Below are 18,842 nucleotides of genomic sequence, written 5' to 3'. Positions count from 1 at the left end.
TCCTGAAGGAACACCTCAGTCAGCACTCACCCATCAGTCTCCAGTGCAGGAAAACGTCCCCACGACAGGGGGAGCCCGCTGCTGCGGAGAGCCCGGCCCAGAGTGAATGGAGGAGGAGGGGCGGGAGAAAAAGACTCCTACCAATAGGAAGTCCACGCTTGGCTCCGCCCCTCTACCCGCAGAGTTTACCCAAGGTCAAGGAGTAAAAAAAAAAAAAAAAGATTAAAAACTCAGGGGAGCCAGGCAGCGTGGGCTGCAGTGAGCGAGGGTGAGTTCTGAAAGGGACAGGGAGAGATCCGACCAATCCGCCACCGCAGGCCGGCTGTGCAACTTCTTATGCCGGTTTTCCATCTGGAAAATGGGAATGGGATAGATTTTTTTTTTCCCTCCACGGTTGCTGGGAAGTCTGCATAGACACCGGGCGCCTCCCACAAGAGTCAGAAACCCAGCGAGTGCCCAGTCCAACTCGTGGTGGCTGTCGTTGTGGGACTGCACCCAGTGCCAGCACCTCTCCCAGCACCCCTGCCGCCTTATGCCCCAAACCCGGAGGACCCGGGGTGAGGGGCACCGGCACCTTGAGGTGCTCAGGGTACTGAGTCCCCAAGCCTGCCCTCCTCCCCAGGGGCATCGGCGCCCCAGCCGGAGCTCCCCGGAGAGTGGCCAACCCGGGCCCCCGACTCCAGCACCGGGGAGAGGGTGGGGAGCATTGCTCCGGAGGGGGGACAGGGGGACAGGGACAGCTCCGGCGACTAGGAGACGCGCCCACGACCTGCGGGGAAGGGTGACCACGCACGCACCTGTCCCGGCGCTGCCGGCGCCCAGCAGCCGCCCGTGCCCGCGCCCGCGCCCGCGCCGCCGGCGGCTCGCTCCGCAGCCGGCCTCGTCCTGCGGCTGCAGCGGCGGCTCCCACTTCAAGGCTCCGCCGCCCGCCGGCGCCTGCTGCAAGGTCGCGCCCTGATGACGCAAATGCCCAAACGGCGCGGCGGTGACACGACGGGCCGCCGAGCCCTGCGGTTGGAGAGGCGCCTGGATGGGGGTGGTGCTTCTGGGTGAGGGGGTGGGGCCTCTGGGCGGGGCCTGGGCGCGGGGCCCCGCGGCTGCGGGAGGTGCCAGGGCGGTGGGTCTAAGTGTCCCATGCCCCCACACCCACCTGCAAGTGCCCACGCCACCAGCCGCATGCGTGTGTCAGAGACAGAGGACTTAAACCTGCAGTGTGTGCGCTGTGCCATCTCTGCCATCTGCCATGCTCTGCTGGGGATGTGGGGTCGTTTTTAGGAGATTTGTAGGACAATTCGGAATTTATTAGGGATAGGGAGGGACTGAAAGTAATCATGTGTCAGTTCTGTAAAGGTGGCTTAGTATCTTCTCCTATGAGCTGGAAAAGGAGGAATTCAAAAGGAAACCCACAAAGCTTGGGTCTGCCTCCAAATGTTTCTTCTACCTTCAGACCTCAGCACACAGTGGGTCTTTAAAATATGCGTTCATGCCATTGGCACGGCTCACCGTGGTGCAGAGGAGCCGCGATTGAGAAAGAAAAGGGTATCACTTTTTACATACAGTCAAGTAATGAACTAAAACCTCAGACCTCTGAGATCTCCTGAAGCCAGAACCATGGTTATGGAATTCAAAGACAGTTAAGATACAGTCTCTGCCACTGACCCTCATCCTGCCTATTCCAAATCCATCTTCATATGTGTGCATCCCACCAAAAGCTACCCATAGCTGCCCACAGTCCAAATGCCTTAGACTGGCACAGGACTGTCCCATAGATAGGGCGCAACTTCTCAACCATGATGCTCCACCAGAATCCCTTCAGTGCCTCTCGGGCTATGGCTAGAGAAGCCACAAACCCTCATGGCCCTAATTCTGCTCATGTATCTTTACCTTCAATTCCATATTTCTTCCCGGAGCCTTCCCTAAGCTCTCCAGCTCTCAGTAGTCACATCTTCCTGTGATGTCTAAAAGAGTCCCTGCCAATCCATGTCTTCACTATGCATCAATCTGTGTCAGTCTTCCACAAAAGGATAAACCCATTGGCTGTCATTGGCAGGTCTCAGTCTCCTAAGGAAGACTGCCAGGCCTTAATTATGGGAAGCACTCCATCAATACTCATTGAAGCAGAAGAGCAGCAAGAAAAACAATTCCGTCACTTCAGTTTTCCATTTCTATTTGTAAATTCTCCTCTTTTGAAACATGCGGAGTGGTTAGCCATATAAGACAGCAGGAGTGGTGGTTCAGATAAAAAGATTTTTCATTTCCTTTAAGTCATGGGCCCTGTCTTTATTCCACACACCAAGCCCTTTGAGCTCCAACCTCATACCTAATGTAGGCCAGCTAGAGAAGGGTAACTCGTTATCCCAAACACCGTGAAATGAATCCCATGAACAGATCACTGGTCCCTGACATAGAGCGGGGGAAGAAAGGAGGGAGAAGAGGGGGAAATCCTAGGGGAGGCAGTCCCTGCGAATGAGAAAGTCATGAGAAATGAAGCCGCGGAGGGTACGGGTGTCTCCACAGTCATCATGTAAGCCAGAGTACAGAATTGGATGGTCTTCTGAAAAGTTCTCTTTTGCAGGCAGCTCTGCTGTAACAGCCATTGCACAAGAGCTACTGCACCTGGTGTGGACAGAGATTGCAATAAGGAGTATTTCAGATTGCTAAAGGAGAGTGGTTTGGGAAACAGGTGGCACCCTTAGCTATCTGTTTTATCAACAGAACCACAGTATCCAGTCTAGCCAGCCAAGGTGAAGCAATCAGGCCTGGGTTTACACTCCCATCTAAAGCGACTTAAAACAATCACAGTCTCTAAAACAAGGGCTTCAGTCATGGGACATCAGGCAGTGGCACAGCACAGTGGTCCTGGAGGGAGGGGAAATAAACAAGGGTCTATTTAATCAACAAAATAGGGTCACATTATACCCTATTGTTGCCTCATTGGACTGCCTGGAGGGACCTGCCAGACTGCAGTATGAAGAATGGTCCCCCAGGAAGAGTTAGGTAGACAGCTTGCGTGAGGATGGAAATGGAAGACCAAGAAGCCAAGGTCACTAGAAGTGGGAAGGTGGGGTTCTGTAGAGCAGAGAGCATCTGCAGAGAGACTATCACACCAGTCTTCAACGGCGTACTGATCAGCACCTGCTTGTGAGGAACTACCAAGGCCTGAGAAGACCTGCCCGTGAAGAGCACAGAGAACAGTCACTGCCTCGTGCAGAGGGTAGAAGAGTGTTCCTGTTCCCACCAACCAGAGTGGACAGGTAACCAGTGATCATACAGAACCAACTATTATTCCTGATCCCCACACTCGGACTGGAAATTCACATCATTCATGGGGCATTGGGTAGAGGCAAAATCTGTCCTTAAGTAAATGCTGCTCTGGGCTTGACTAACAAAGGGTAAAAGAGCCTCAAAAGCAGAGGTCCTCAAACTACGGCCCGCAGGCCACATGCGTCCTGCCGAGGACATTTATCCGGCCCTCCAGGTGTTTTTGGCTATTTGGTTTTTTTACTTCAAAATAAGATATGTGCCCTGTGCATAGGCATTTGTTCATAGGTTTGGGTTTTTTTTAACTATAGTCTGGCCCTCCAACAGTCTGAGGGACAGTGAACTGGCCCCCTGTTTTAAAAGTTTGAGGACCCCTGCTCAAAAGGATCCAGGTGTTTCCAAGTACCTGCGCTGTGCCCCAGAATGAAACAAAGCAATTTTGATTGGCAGTCAGACTTCGGGCAAGACAGGAGACCAGGCAGACGTGCTACACCGATCCTTTACAAGGAACCAAGACGCCACAGGAAGCAGATATGAACGAGGAATCTGGAGCCCTGCGCCTCAGAGGAAAGGATGGAGAAAGAAATGGAATACTGGGAAGGAGAAGACGCTGACAACAGTGGAGAGTGGGTTAGCAGACAGGCCTGATGCAGTCCGGCTGTCCTCAGCTCTGCTTGCTCAAGAGGAGCATAAGCACTCACACTTGTGAGGATGACAAGAGGGGTGAGTCCTCCCTTATCCCTCACAGCCTCCTGATGACCAGAGGCGTGGTCAGCACCCACCCAGCAGCCAGGTACAAGCTACCTGTACAGACCCGGTTCTGCCTGAGGTCAGAGTTGTATCCTTGTGGATCAGCTCCAGGTGCACCCCACCACGTCTGGAAGCACACGCACACTGCTTCATCAGCACAGTGGAAACTCCATGCCGGAGAAGCGGCCTGTCACCAGCTACCCTGGGCAGGCAAGAGTGTCTTCCATAGTCGCCTCCTTGCCCCCAGCTGTCCTTTGGGCCTGAAAGAGTGCCTTACTGAGAACAAGCAGCCTGACCTCAGCCAACATCAGGACCCGCGTGAACCACTTCCAGATCAAGTCTCTGCACTCAGACAGTGGGTAGGTCGGCAGGAACTTCATCTAAGACTAGGCTTCCCAGCTTCTCATGCCCTCCCTCCTGTGAGCGCCTTTGCATCTAGAGACGTAAACAAAGCTAGATTTATAAAACAATCAGTGTGAAGGTTTAACAGATTAAAGCGCATTAATGGCATCGCAGTACAAACTACCCAGAATAAAACCCACAAGGAGAAGAAGAAGAAGAAGAAGAAGAAGAAGAAGAAGAAGAAGAAGAAGACAAAGACAAACAGCATCGGCGAGGTAAATATGCCTGCAGTCGACCTGCCTAAAGGGGTTGCAAGAGATGACGAGGACAGAAAGGACATAAGAACATAATTTGAGAAAATAATGGCTGTCCACTTTCCAATGTTGATGAAAACCATAAACTAACAAATCCCAGATTGCCAACAAGTAGACACATGAAGAAAATTATACCAAGACACATCACAATCAAATTGCTTAAAACACGTGATACGAGAATATCGTAAAAACAATCACAAAGAAAAGATGTCTTATCATGCGAAGGATGAGCAAAAATGATAGCTGGTTTCTCGTGAGGAAAGCACGAGCCAGAATGATGCAGCATCTTTAAAAGACAGGAGGTGAGGGCCACTGTCTCTGTATGGACACACACATACATGAAACTCTGCTTTCCATGAACTTTTTGAAGTTCCTTCATGTGCAAACGCACATGCGCTGACACACACGAGCTGGGAAAAAATATGGAAAATGGAGTTAAAAGATAGTGAAAATTCTCAGACTTTGTTGAAGCCCCCGCATATCTATGTATCTGTGTTTCAAGAAGAAAGCGAAATTAGGTGCTTTTTTTTTTTACGTACCAAAGCTGACAGAAGCTATTACCAGCAGAGGCCACATACTAGATATGTCAGAGGAATTCCCAGATGCAGGGAAAAAATGCTGGATGGTGGAAACAGCAGAGAAATAGGGCTCAGGAACATATAAATATGTTCCCCCACTGCTTTGCGTCAATTCTGACTCAAAAATGTGTTCTTGTTTTCAAAAACCCTTCAAAAGTTGATGTATTAATACAAAAGGAATAGCAATGTTTGATGGGGTTTATAACCTGTATAAAAACTACAGGGCGTACGTTCCCCAAAGGAAGGAGTTATTGCGTTATGAGATCCTCATCCTATGCACACAGTAATATGCTCGAGTGGAATGGAAGCAGTGATAAAGTATGATGTCGGCTCTACCTCAGAGATGTGTTCAGAGATGTGTGTTCCACAATCACAATAAGCAAAACCAAGAGTCGTGGGTGATGTGATGATGACAGCAATGAAAGAAGATGAAATTACGAAAAGTACCCAATCCAAAAGAAGACCGTAAATAAGGAAAATGAGACAAAAGAGCCGATGGGGTGCAACTTTAAAATGATAGCCTTACATCCAGCCAGTGATCGCCCTAATTAAAAAGGCAGCCGATACCAAGGGCTCAAGTAGAAAGAAAAAGTTTTCAAAATGATGACGGCAACAAATGTACAAATGGATGGATGGATTGCGATAAGAGCTGTACGAGTCCCTAAGAAAATGAGTTTTTTTAAAGGCAGAGATGATCTGATGGGAGAAAAAAGAGAAGACAGCTACAAACCTACAAGAAACCCACTTGAAGCGCACAGAGAGGTGACATGTTCAAGCTGGTGAGCAGAATCCATACGAATAGGGCGCACAACAGAGGAACCCTGCCTGGCCCCGCGCGTCCTCTCCGCCTTCTCGTGCTCTAGCCCGTTATGTCAGTCCATCGTGCGCAGGGCTTCCTTCCCTTTCAGGGCCCCCCTAGCTGGGATGGTTACGTAAGTATCAGCTAAAGCAGATTTCAGGACACAAAATTGTGCCAGTAACAGGAAGAGCATCTCACAGTGATGAAGGAGCTCATTCATCAAGAGGACGTAGCAATGCAAAACATGCATTTATCTAAGAATGGTATTTCGAAGTGCATGCATCAAAAGCTAACAGACTTCCAAGGAGAAGTACAAAGATGCACACTCCTGGCCAGCAAGGTTACCACCCCTCCCCAAAACGAAGAGAACAAGCAGGCAGAGACTTAGTAAGGGTGCACAAGACTTGTCCATCTTAATAACAACCAACCTGACATTTATAGACCAGTCCATTCAACAAGAAAATACATATCATTTTCAAGTATACACGCTTACTAAACTAGACTGTAAAATACATCTCGATAAAATTTAAAATATTCAAATTATATGAAAAATATTCTCTTAGAATGCTGCAGCCGACCCCAATGGGAATTAGAAACCAAGAATGTAAAGGTATTTGAAATATCCCTAAATATTTAGAAAGTAACATAATTCCAGTAGCCCAGTGGTGTAGTGGTTATGCATTGGGCTGCTAACAAGGTCAGTGCTGTAAAACTAGCAGCCACGCTGAAGGAGGGAGAAAGAAGAGGCTGTCTGCTCCAGGGAAGAGGTATAGCCTCAGAAACCCACGGGGAAGTTCCACCCGGTATTGCAGTTGGACTCAAATCAGTGGCAGTGGGTTTAAGTTTGAACACACTTCTAAATAAACCCTGGTTTTAAAAAGAAATGAAAATAGAAATTAGAAAGTATAGGGAACCGATCACAATTATCTACATAGAACCCCCTCCCAGGGGGGATGGACAACAGAAAAGTGGGTGAAGGGAGACATCGGTCAGTGTAAAACATGAAATAATAATAATAATTTATAGATTATCAAGGGCTCATGAGGAAAGAGGTTGGGGGGGAGGGAAAAATGAGGAGCTGATACCAAGGGCTCAAGTAGAAAGAAAATGTTTTGAGAATGATGATGGCAACAAATGTACAAATGTGCTGGACACAATGGATGGATGGATGGATTGAGATAAGAGTAGTACGAGCCCCCAATAAAATGAGTGAAAAAACTGAATAATAATGAAAATACAATACATGAAAATTTCAGGGATACAGCTTAAGTAATATTTAGAGGGAAATTTATTGGACAAAAATACCTATTCAGAAACATTTCTGAAGTTATTAGTTTTTAGAAACTAATAAGAAAAGAATAAGACCCAAAGTAAGCCAAAACACAAAGAATAAATAATAAAGGGTAGAAATGAATTTCAAATAAAAAAGCATCTAAACTAAAAGCTCGCGCTCAGAGGAAATACAACAGAACCCCAGATTGGTCTGTGAAAGAGAGAACACCGTGACCAGTTTCAGGAATGTCAACAGTGACACCAGCCGTGCGCCAGCCTGTCCATGGTCCGGACTCGCTGGCTTTTGTTTGGGGAGTGCTAGATGTCCGATCATGTTCAACATGAGACTATGTCCGAGTCGATACCCTGTAAAAAGCCGGGTCTGCTGACTGCCCAGCAGAGAAGCTTCGGGAAGTCCAGGCTTCCTCCGCTACTCCCTTCTGAAGCCGACTGCACAGCTCTGTCCATCCGCATTATAGTCTGTTTTGTTTCGTTCATTTCCCCCTCCCACATTTCCGGCTTTCAAGAAATGTTTCGATCTTTGTTTTTCAGTCGTCCTGCATATGGGAAGTCCTGCTACTGTCTTAACATGGTTTATCATGATATGTAAAACACTAACAGCTTCCATTTACACATAAGAGAAATTCAAACAAAAACAAACTCACTGCCAATGAATTGATGTCGACTCATATTGACCCTATAGGAGAGAGTAGAATTTGCCCCTGTGAGTTTCCAAGACCATACTCTTAACGGGAGTAGAAAGCCCTGTCTGTCTCCTACAGAGCAGCTTCGAACTGTTGACCTTTCAGCCCAATGCATAACTGCTACACTACCAGGGCTCAGAGAAAGTAACTATTTTGCCAAAATCACCCAGATAGCAGGTTGAATGGAAGAGATTTGAACCCAGGTCGTTCCCGGACTAAAACCCACATTCGTACAAAGAACACATGCCCCCTTCCTCTTCGCTCACGGCCACCGAATGAGTGCTGACTCAGAGCCTGTGTAGGACAGAGTTGAACTGCCTTTGTGAGTTTCTGAGCCTGTAAATCTTTTTATGGGAACAGAAAGCCTCATCTTGTTGCCTCGGAAGAACTGGTGGTTTCAAATAGCTGACCTTGAGGTTAGCCACCCAATGCGTATCCCACTAATACCCCAGGGTCCTTACTCTGCCGCCTACAGGTTTCCCTTCGGACTGGCCCATATTCATTTGTCAAAGCCTATGGGGATACATGGGTTCAAATTGCTACAGTTTATAGAAAATACATTTTTAAGAACTGTACCCGAAGTTTTTTTTGAAAAGTTACCCCAAAACAAAAGTATACTAAATTTGAATAACACATCTAGTTTGCTGGGCTGCTAACAGCAAGGTCAGCAGTTCAAAACCATCAGCCGCTCTGCAGAAGAAAGATGAGGCTTTTTACTCCTTAAATAGTCACGGTCTCAGAAACCCACAGGGGCAGCGCTACCTATCCAGTAGGGTCACTGTGAATCGGAATTGACTCGATGGCAGTGAGTTTGGGTTGGTTTGATTTGGGTAGGAGTGTGAGGCACTCAGAAAGGGGAAGACATTCATTAGAAAAGAAGCCCCAGTCAGAACACCGTGCTAAATGTTAAAGGAGGAAAACATCAGATTTATGGTGAAACTTGCATTGGAGAATGCTGACATCACTGCTACTTGACGAATAGTTCCTGGAGACAGTGCCCCCTAAAGAAATGAGCAGCTTGAAAGTGGATAGCTCATTTTAAAAAGGGGCAAGACAGTGTTAAAAATGGAGCCCACCACAACAGATCAGTCACATCAATTAGAGAGAAAATCAAATTAACCTTGTCTGTGGCCAACTGGAAAAGGGCAACAATTCACCCGGGGGCAGCAGCTGACGCCAGAGACATCTCCAATGGCTCAACTTCCACAATTCTGACTGAAAAATAAAGGGGGGAGGGCAAGCATCCTCCCAAATGGGTGCCCAAAAGGTGGCACCCAGATAGGCTGTAGGTAAAAGGGTTTTCAAATGGAAATTTCAAAACAGTGGGATCAATATCCTAAAGCATTTCTTGCAAGAATTGTAATGGGAGATGAAACATGGCTTCATCCAGACAATCCTGAAGACAAAGCAGAGACAACCGAGGGTGGATGTGGTCCAGGCAAAGCAAAAGCAAGGGAAAAGTCCTTGCAAAAGTTTACCCAAGGCTTTCTCTAGTGGGTGTTCTGCAGGGCCAAAGAAGGATAACACCTGCTTATTATGAGCGTGTTTTCAGACAGCCACAGCTTTCATTAAAAACAAAATAACACCAAACAAACAAACAACAAAACAATGCTGGGGAAACTTCATGAGAGAGTTCTTTCTCAACACAATAGTGCTTCTGCTTACACTTCTCATTCAGCAAGGGCATTTTTGCTCAACAATGAAAAATCCTTAGGCATGTACCTTACATTTGGGACTTGACTCCTTCTAACTGCCTTGTTTCCTAATCTTATCTTTTTTTCTTCAGACTGCATTCACGTGGTTACATTCCCAGGATCCTCGGGTCTTTAGCAATGGACTAAATGGTGGTAACATTCATTTGCAAAAGTGCCTTGACAGATAATCCAGCATTCACAAGGCCAAGAAATGAAGAAATACAATCATGAGCCAGTGCAATGATACAAATCAAAACAGCAATGATATATCATCTCATTGCAGCATTAGTGGCAAAGTTAAATGGAAAAAACAATGCTGGCGAGGGTATGGTGCGACCAGAGTCTTCAGACACTACTGACAGGAATGTAAAATGGCACCACTGCCGTGGGAAAGCTATGCCATTTCTTCAGAAGGTGGGAAATAGACATTCCATAACATCTCTACTTGGTATTCATCTTACAGAAATAAGAGCTGAGATACAAATAAATGTGCACACCCATCTTCATGCCAGCACTATTCACAGTAGCAAAAAGGTGGAAACCACCTTAATGCCCATCAGCAGAAGAATGGATTTATGAGGGGGTACCCCCCACCCCCAACACCAAACTGGCATTATGCTGGACCAAGCAGAGCTTTCATAGTATGCATCTTTTCCCACTAGGCGAGCATTGAGCAACTCGCTCTGAGTTAGTGCACCCAGTGGCATCGCCTGGGAAGGTTCTCCCTGGTCACAGTGAATTTTTTCATGAAAGCAGTTTCACTTGAACCTCATTTTTTGTGATGGCCAATTTAAGAGAACAGCATGCTGTGAAATTTTTATGCTTGCTCAGGAAAAATGCTGCAGACACTATTGTGATGTTGAACACAGCTTACAATACAGCGCTATGGGAAAAAACTCAAGTATACAGTGGTTTTCTCATTGAAAAAGGGTGAAATGTCGATTGATGACAAATCTCATTCTGGGCATCCATCAACTTCCTGAACGGACTAAAATATTGCCTCATAGTGCATTTGGAGTTTGTTCTGCCACTATCAGACTGTTAATCAAGCTTTTTATGTGAGGTTCTGTAAAGATTGCCTAACAGTGTGCAGATGGTGGACTGCCACCACGATGCACCCACTGACACAGCCATTCCAATGCGCCAGTTTTTGACAGAAAGCAACATCTCTCTCCTGTCCCACACACCTGACTCACCTGACCTCACTCTGTGTGACTTCTTTTTTTTCTGTGAATGAAGAGGGGCATGAAAGGACAGCAATTTGACAACTTAGATGAGGTGAAGAAAAACATGAGAGAGGTGCTGTCAGCCATCCAAACAGATGAGTTTGAAAAATGTTTCCAAGAATGGAATCACAGATTTGGCAAATGTATTAAGTGTAACAGAGAGTACTTTGAAGGTGATAAGGTTATTTGGTAAAAAAAATTAAATACATAGCTTTGCAGGGGGGGAAGCCAGGTTTTGTTGTGGGGTACCCCCCCCATATGGACTATGATACATACGTACCATGGAATATTATGCAATGAAATATTAACAATGAATCTGTGAAATACTGTATAACTTGGATGAGCCTTGGAGGATATTGTGCTGAGTGAAATTAGTCAATCACAGAAAGTTAAACACTGTCTGAATCTACTATTGTAAAAATCAAGTAAAGAAAGAAATACATTTTTATGGTTACTAGCATTGGAAGAGGTACAGCGGGGAGGGAAGTTAGTGGCTGTTTAAACTGGGAATCCATGAGTAGATCCTAGTATAGACATACAAGCTGTGTTCAGGTGTAGGAGGAATACACACATAGATATATACACATATATTTATATAAATTTGGCAGGGGGTATTTATGGGTATATTTATCTTTGTTGCAATTATATCCATGAAGGTGGTGCACCACCCAATGGGCCAAGACATGACAACTTTGCAAACATATACAAACACCTTGAGAGAATGAATCCCTGTGCGTGGGTGCTCAGGACCACAGTCTCAGGTAACACCAAGGTCAACTGGCATGACACAGACCACAAAGACAATGTTCTAAACCCTCCTTCGGCGAGTGACACCTGAGATCTTAGAAGCTCATGGCCAGCCACCCCAGGTGCAACTATGGGTCTCTCCCTGTCCAGAGCAAGGAAGAGTGATGGAAATCAAGACATATAGGAACAATTAATCCAGTGGACACATACATAAATATCCCTCTCCATTCAGAGATCCCATTCTCTCCTGGCCCAAGGTCTTTTCCAAATGGCAAGATCTAGGTCATTTCCACTGCCATTCCTCAGCATGACATTGTTGGGTCCAAGTTCTCTTGGTTCTTATATCTTTTTGAGTTATTCTAGCAGCCAAATCTGTGCTCAGAATGAAATATGAATCAGGAATGCACTTGGATACCAGTAAGAGAAAACATGTCTATAGTGTTTAAACAGATAAAGATTTAAGACCAAGTTCAATGTGTGTGATTGATCTTGAGATTAGAGCAAAACAAAAACAACCACCAAAGCCTATTGTTGTGTGTGTCAGCAAGTTGACTCTGCCTCAGAGGGGCCCTATTGGACTGAGTAGAACTGTCCCTTAGGGGTTTTTAATGATAGAAATATGGATGCCAATGATCACACCTTTCTTCCCTAAAGCAGCCGGTGGCCTTGAACCACTGACTTTTATGTTAGCAGCCAAGAGCTGAACCACTGCACTACTATGGCTCCTTGGGATTGAACATCAAGTTCTGATTGAAGACAGAACTGATAGAGAAAAAAGAAGTAATGCTGGTGGACTTATTCCTATTCACCTGGAAAGCACAGCTTCTCCAGAAGTTCTTGAAGTTATATATTTTTAAAATCTCATTACCCAGAGCTAGGTCATATGGTTACCTTGGCTGCAAGGGTAATTGGAATATTAGGGAATAATATTTTAATGATTGGAATAGATACCTTGACTCATTCTTGCTCAAGGTGGGGTAAGAATCACCCTGAACAGAGTCGGGTTTCTGTGAGCCAGGAACAAAAGGGGAAGAGGTATTGGGAGATTAGATCCCACGCCCCCTCCTTGTCAGTCGAGCAAATACAGAAATGCACAGGTCAATAAACTTAAGGTCTTTTTGAAACTTTGGGGGATCGATTACAGTGAAACCTGTAGGAGCCAGAACTTGATAGGACTGCCTTGTTTTTCCAGTTCTTGCAAGTTTTCTGCCAATGGCAAGGTGTAGCATTTCTATTTTTCTATTGCTCACTTGAGCGGAAACTATTTAAATGCTCCTTCTCTGTCATGTTTCTACCTTAGATAGGTCCCACTGTCCACAGGTTGTACTGCCTTAAGCAGGGATCATATAAATTCCCTACACTGTATGCTCCAAGGAAAAAGGTCTCAAGTTTTCTAGTTCAACGTTGTAGCTATCACACAGCCTAGGATGTAATGGGACTTGTGGTTTTGTTTTTTAAACGTTTTCTTGTAAATTGGGTGAAGAGCTACAAAGCAGATGACCAGTAAGTCATACACAGTTTGTCTCCTCTCACTGATTGTAAGCCCTTCAATGCACCACAGCAGATTCCAGCTCCATTCCTTGTGTTCTGTTTCAATACCCCACCCCCACCACCCCCACCTAACCCTTCTGAACTGTGCCCTGGGCTGAATGCTGCCCCCTTGATGGCAAAAGTTCTATTCTTCTAAGGTGTGTGGGTTCCTTAGTAGTGTTCTTGTCGCTCCTATAGACCTGTCTGTTCATTGGCTGAAAATTGAGCCGCCAAGGTGAGTTCAATTCTAGATGTGAAGGGTGACAACAGGCCACAATCTGGGAGAGGGGGGAGAGGTGTCTCACCTGTCTCTATACAATCAATGAGCCAGGTCTCTTTTATGATTCTGAGTTTTGTTCAACGTCTTACTTCCCGTCCATCCAGGACTTTCTAGTGCAATCCCTTTCAGAGCCGCTGGTAGGGGAAGCCTGGCTCTGTCTGGTCCTTCTGGTCTCCAAGCTGTACAGCAGGATGGTCCCTTGTTCCATGAGTCCAGTGGATGGATTTCTCCCGTGTGCCTTTCACTTTTTATTCACCCTTCTTTCCTGTGACTGGGAGAGGCCACTAATTGCACCTGCTCAACAGTTCGCCTCCTCCTCCTCCTCTTCTTCTTTTTAAGTGTTTTAATTGTGAATTAGGTGCAGGTTTGCAGAGCAGGTCATATGTTTTACATTGAACCCTTTGTACACATTGTGTTGCAACCCATGCATTGCAATCTTCTCAAGGACCATCACTTATCCCAAGCGCCCTCTGTTTTCTGTCTTCATTGCTCCTCCTTTCGTAACAGGTGGAACTTTGTGAGCAAACACCGCCCCTTTCATCTGACCTAGCTCATTATTCTAAGATGTAGGTGAATTCAGTTCCAGACCTGAAGGGTGATTAAGAGCCATAGTCTTGTGGGTCCTACCTGTCTCTATCCAACCAGTAAGTCCGGCCTCTTCTAGGATTTATATATATAAATATATACATATAATATTTTTATTGCTATCTAATCCACATATCATACAATTTGATAGTTCAAACATTCAATCATATCAAGAAGACTTATATAATAATCACCACAATCAATTTGGGAACCATCCCCCCACCTCACATGGTTAAATCGCTTTTAAAATGAGTAGTGCACCCTCCCCCAAAAGTCCACATTTTTTTTCTCCCATTTTATCCAGATCCTTCTAAAGTATCCCTTTCAGCACAGTTGGTAGTGGTAACCTGGAGCCATTTAGTTGCTTCCTATCTTATCATGGTATAAACTTTCGTACTCAGGCATAGAGCCTGTGGGACCTCAGCTTAGTGGGGAGACTGAGTTGGGCAGAGCTAAATGGAATGCAGATGAAGAAACATCCATGGATTCCAAAGCCAGTTTTCGTGAGACACATTCTTCAAAGAGTGCTTCAAGCTCCTGCCCAACCCAAATATCTACTGCAACCAGCAGGGTCCATGTGACAAGGCGAGCTAAACCAACGGTCCTCAGCATGGTCATCCAAGACACCGGTGCCAAGGAGGAGGCAGGTCGGCTTCTGGGAGGTCTGAGCTGGCCTCCCCACAGGACAGGGCACAGGGCAAACACAAGGTACCAGGAAGGCAGGCTGCCAAGAAATAGGTAGACATTCAGACTTTTGGCCACCAGCTGGGCCTCAGAGCAGGGTACCAGTTCTACATGGATAACTAGTTGAGCGAGGTAATTAAGAAATTGGCCAGCATGTCTTGTTTATTTTTTAAGTGTGATCTCAGTATAAAGAAATAAAAGGTTTTTTTTCCCCTTCTCCCAAGAGTGTAGCCGGCTCTGTGTAAGGGTTTTCCTAAGCCCTTGAGAGAGGCTGAGTAATTGCAATTACGAACCTTTTTGTGATTGAGCACCAAAAAAAAAAAATGAGAAGCTGTGTGTCTTGGGTCTTCTTCCTTTGGAATCAAGCTGGATAGGGACAGGATGAGTGGGAGAATTGTTTGAGAAGAAAGTGGGAGCCAACCCTGGCTCACAGGGGGTCAGAACGTACCGCTTCTGCCTGTAATGCAGAGCTGAGCAGGGCCTTGCAGCCGGCCAGTGCTCGCAGGGAGGAGGGGCCGGAAAGACTGTGAAAGGTGGTCTTCCGGAGTCAACAGTTCAACACCAGTCCCAGGAGCTCCGCATGCTCTAAAGCAAACGTAAAGGCTGATGCCCACACCCAGCCAGTGGAGTGACGGAAGAAAGTCCCAGCTAACTGCTTCCGCAGAGATGAGAGTCAAGAAAACCTGACAGCGCACGGTTCCACTCGAACACCGGGGGAGAGGCCATGAGGTGAAATTGATGTGTTGGGGACTGAATTTCTCTACTCTCCTGACTGTCCGGAGAGAGAGGATTCCCTGAGCCCATGCTTGTGTAGAACAGTAAAAACCCCAAACCAAACTCGCTACCATTGAGTCGGTTCTGACTCACAGCGACCCTGTAGGACAGGGTAGCGCTTCCTCGGCGAGTTTCTCAGACGGCAGCCCTTTATGGGAGCAGAAAGCCCCGTCTTTCTCCCTGGCACACAGTAAGTGCTCAATAAATGGTATTTAAAACTTGGGCTCACAGTCCTCTGACCCCCGACCCCCTGCTGTGATTGGTGCTGGCCAGAGCCCCGTGTACATGGCAGAACCTGAACCCTTGCCCACTTTCTGCTCCTTCCTGGGTGGCCAGGTCCAGAGACCAGGGTGCAGCCAGATTTACCTTCCTCTGGTCTTCCCAGATGAGCGTGTTCTTAAATGGCTCTCGGAGAGTTTGGACACAGATCATCATTTTATTTTTCTCTTTCCAAACGTTGCACTTTGACTCCACGCTCTGCCCCTGCCCCTGCCCCTGATTTCCTTGGCCCCAGTGCACGCTGGCCTTTCGTCAGCTCTCTGCCTCCCTTGGGGCTTCCTTCTCAGAAAGGTCTTCTCGGGGCTCTTTCAGGCTAGTTTCTTCCCACAATCAAGTCACTGTTGAGCTGCTTCATCTTACAGAGGCCACCCCGGACCACCTGATCTCGCGCCAGGCCCATTCCTTTCCTTACCTAGGGTGCGTGTCACATGGCATCCAACAACCCATCTCTGGGTCAGAATGGGCTAGGTTTGGATGCAGCATCAAGCACCTCGGGGTCTTAAAACAATAATGTCTATTTCTCATGTACGCTACATGTCAATTGCAGGTGAATGCCAGCCGTCTGGCAGAAGAAACGATAGGACACTCTGTTTCTGCTTTGAAGACCCTCTGGGACTGTTCGACTCTGTCCCAGAGGGTCGCAAGGAGTCAGAATGGACCCCAAGACGATGAGGTTTATAGGCTGCTAGACACTCCCCCTAACACAGTTCTTTGATGGTGGCGGCCAGGAAAAGAGCATGTGGTGAACTGCATAATGGCTCTTCGCCCACACATCACGCCTGTCACCATTGTAGCACACTAACTTTCGCTATGCAAGCTTAAGAACCCAAGTGGATAAGCAAGTGCTATTCCATCACGTACCCTAAACAATAGAATGAAGCATTTATGAGCACTCCTTCCACTACCAGAGCCTCCTCCATGAAGCTTCTGGTTGGCTAGGGTAAGGCAAAGGTCCTCATCTGGAATTAAGAGATTTAGAAGCTTCTAAAAATCCAAGAACAGCCCTCGTGGTGGTGTAGGAGTCCTGTTAGTGCTGTGGAGGAAGCATTAGGGTGCTACCTGCAAGGTCAGGGGTTCAAAACCACCAGTCACTCCATGGGAGAAAGGGAAGGCTGACTGGTTTTGCATGACATCCTAGCAGCTAGTCTGTTGTACCCAGAATTTCATTGCTGAAGACTACATTCCTTTTAAGAAAACTTTTTTTTCTTCCTAAATATTGCTTATGGAGGCCTGGTAATATAGTGGCTACCTGTTGGGCTACCATGCACTTGGTTAGTAGTTCACCAGCCGCTCCTCGGGAGAAAGACTAGACTCTCAAGTCCCCCAAACAGTCTCGGAAACCCACAACGAGTCACTATGAGCTAGCGTGGGCTCGATGGCAGTGAGTGAGTGAGCAAAATATTGCTTAAAACCATTGCCCTGAAAAATCACTGTTGCTTCTTGGCAGATACTGCCCGTAAATGAGATGTGGAGCTGAGAAGCTGGCTGGTCTGATGTGGAAATAAGACATGTTCTCTTCTAGAAGCGGGATCCGAACATGAGCTAGGCCGTGCGTGCACAGATACATCCACCAGAACCCTCCTACTGATGTGTAGCTGATGTCCGAGGACTGGGTCCTGGGGCTTTTGAGGTGCTCTGATGGTGTGGTTTGTTACGTGTTGCCTGTTAATCACAGACTGGTGATTGAAATTCAACCACTGCTTTTGAGAGAAAGATGAGGCTGTCTGCTCCCCTAAAGATGTAGGGTCTTGGGTACCCGATGGAGTAGGCCTACGCTGTCCTGTCGGGTTTCTGAGAGTTGCAATGGACTTGCTGGTGGTGGGTTAGGGCATTGGAGGATGGCTTGCTGAGCTCTGTGTGAGAGGGAGCAAGGCCTTTCCTCAGCGTTCACAACCTCAGACTTCCTTCTACCTCCCTGAATGGTTTTTCTTGGCACCCTTTACTGGCACCGGGCCATCCTCCATTCCTACGGCATACTCTCTCCTTAGGCAGGGCAGAAACTGAAGAGGCATTCATTACTTCTTCCCACGTCCGATCCAACACTAATGGCTGCCTATCTTACTGTTCTTAAACCCATCGTCCACTCATCTCTCTTTCTACTCCCTTATCCATTCTGACCTGAGCTGCCACCACATCCCTGGTGTAACAGATATACACTTACCTGTTCTGACAGGTATAGATCTACCTGGTATACCTGGTTTCCCATGCTGTCTCCTAGCACTCACCATCCCCCAAACATCGCCCTTCACAACAGTTGAGATAAGCATTTGAAAAATGCAACATGGATGATGTCAAACAGGTCGATCCCTCCTCTTCTTCCTACCTCATGCCCACTCCAGCTGCTTAAAATTACTTCAGCTATTCCTTACGCCTGGTAGGAGGGAGATGAAAATCTTTAACGTGGCCTCTAAGGCCTGGCACCATCTCTCCTTGGCACTCTCACCACCCTCATCTCCGTTTGCTCCCCTGACGAGCTACTCTGACTTTCCTTCAGCTTCCCAAGAAGGTCAGGAGCTGGCCTTTCCATGTGTGTGCTGTTCCTCTGCCCCATTTCATTCATTCAGCCCATGCTTCAGAACCCTCACTTGATGAAACCTCTTATGGTCCTTCAGGCAAAGGCAGACCCCTTGTAACCTGCTTCTCCCTCGTGGGACTTAATCGTGTTCACTGGGGAATGCTTCATTATAGAATGCGTCATTTAATGTCAGCCTCTCCCTCTAAAGCCACTCTCCCATTCCCCTTCCCCTGTATCCATAGCACCTAATAGTTAGTGCCTTGCACACAGCAGATACTGAAATCTATTTGTTGAAGGTTGAACTATCAGGCCTGATTAACTCACAGATTAATTGAGAGGAGTGGGCGAAGCCATTAAAACTTTCAACAGGCTAGACTGGAAAACACAAGTTTTTCTTGCTTGGTATATTTTAATTTGTTCTTCATCAGTGGATTGATGTTGTTGCTGTTTTGTTGTACAGTGTTGCTTGGTTTTGCTCTGTCTTGTTTTTATGCATGTTGTCTCCGCA

The 18,842-nt window shown here is 46.7% G+C and overlaps 1 protein-coding gene across 2 annotated transcripts in view; it reads right to left on the bottom strand.

Moving 5' to 3' along the window:
• GPAM (glycerol-3-phosphate acyltransferase, mitochondrial) overlaps positions 1-18,842 on the bottom strand; it is a 67,491-nt gene that overhangs the window by 33,067 nt on the left and 15,582 nt on the right. The window contains exon 1 of one of the 2 annotated variants that reach the window (XM_004700926.2): positions 798-838. The exons of the other annotated variant lie outside the window; for it this stretch is intronic. The gene's annotated coding sequence lies outside the window, so the exon portion shown is untranslated. Of the gene's footprint in view, positions 1-797; positions 839-18,842 lie in introns of those variants that run through there. 2 annotated transcript variants of the gene reach the window in all.

This window comes from Echinops telfairi, unplaced genomic scaffold (assembly GCF_000313985.2).
Source record: "Echinops telfairi isolate 266 unplaced genomic scaffold, ASM31398v2 ScPeMD7_70;HRSCAF=299, whole genome shotgun sequence".
NCBI classification, from domain to species: Eukaryota; Metazoa; Chordata; class Mammalia; order Afrosoricida; family Tenrecidae; genus Echinops; species Echinops telfairi.
This window is presented reverse-complemented; position numbering and strand designations above follow the sequence as displayed.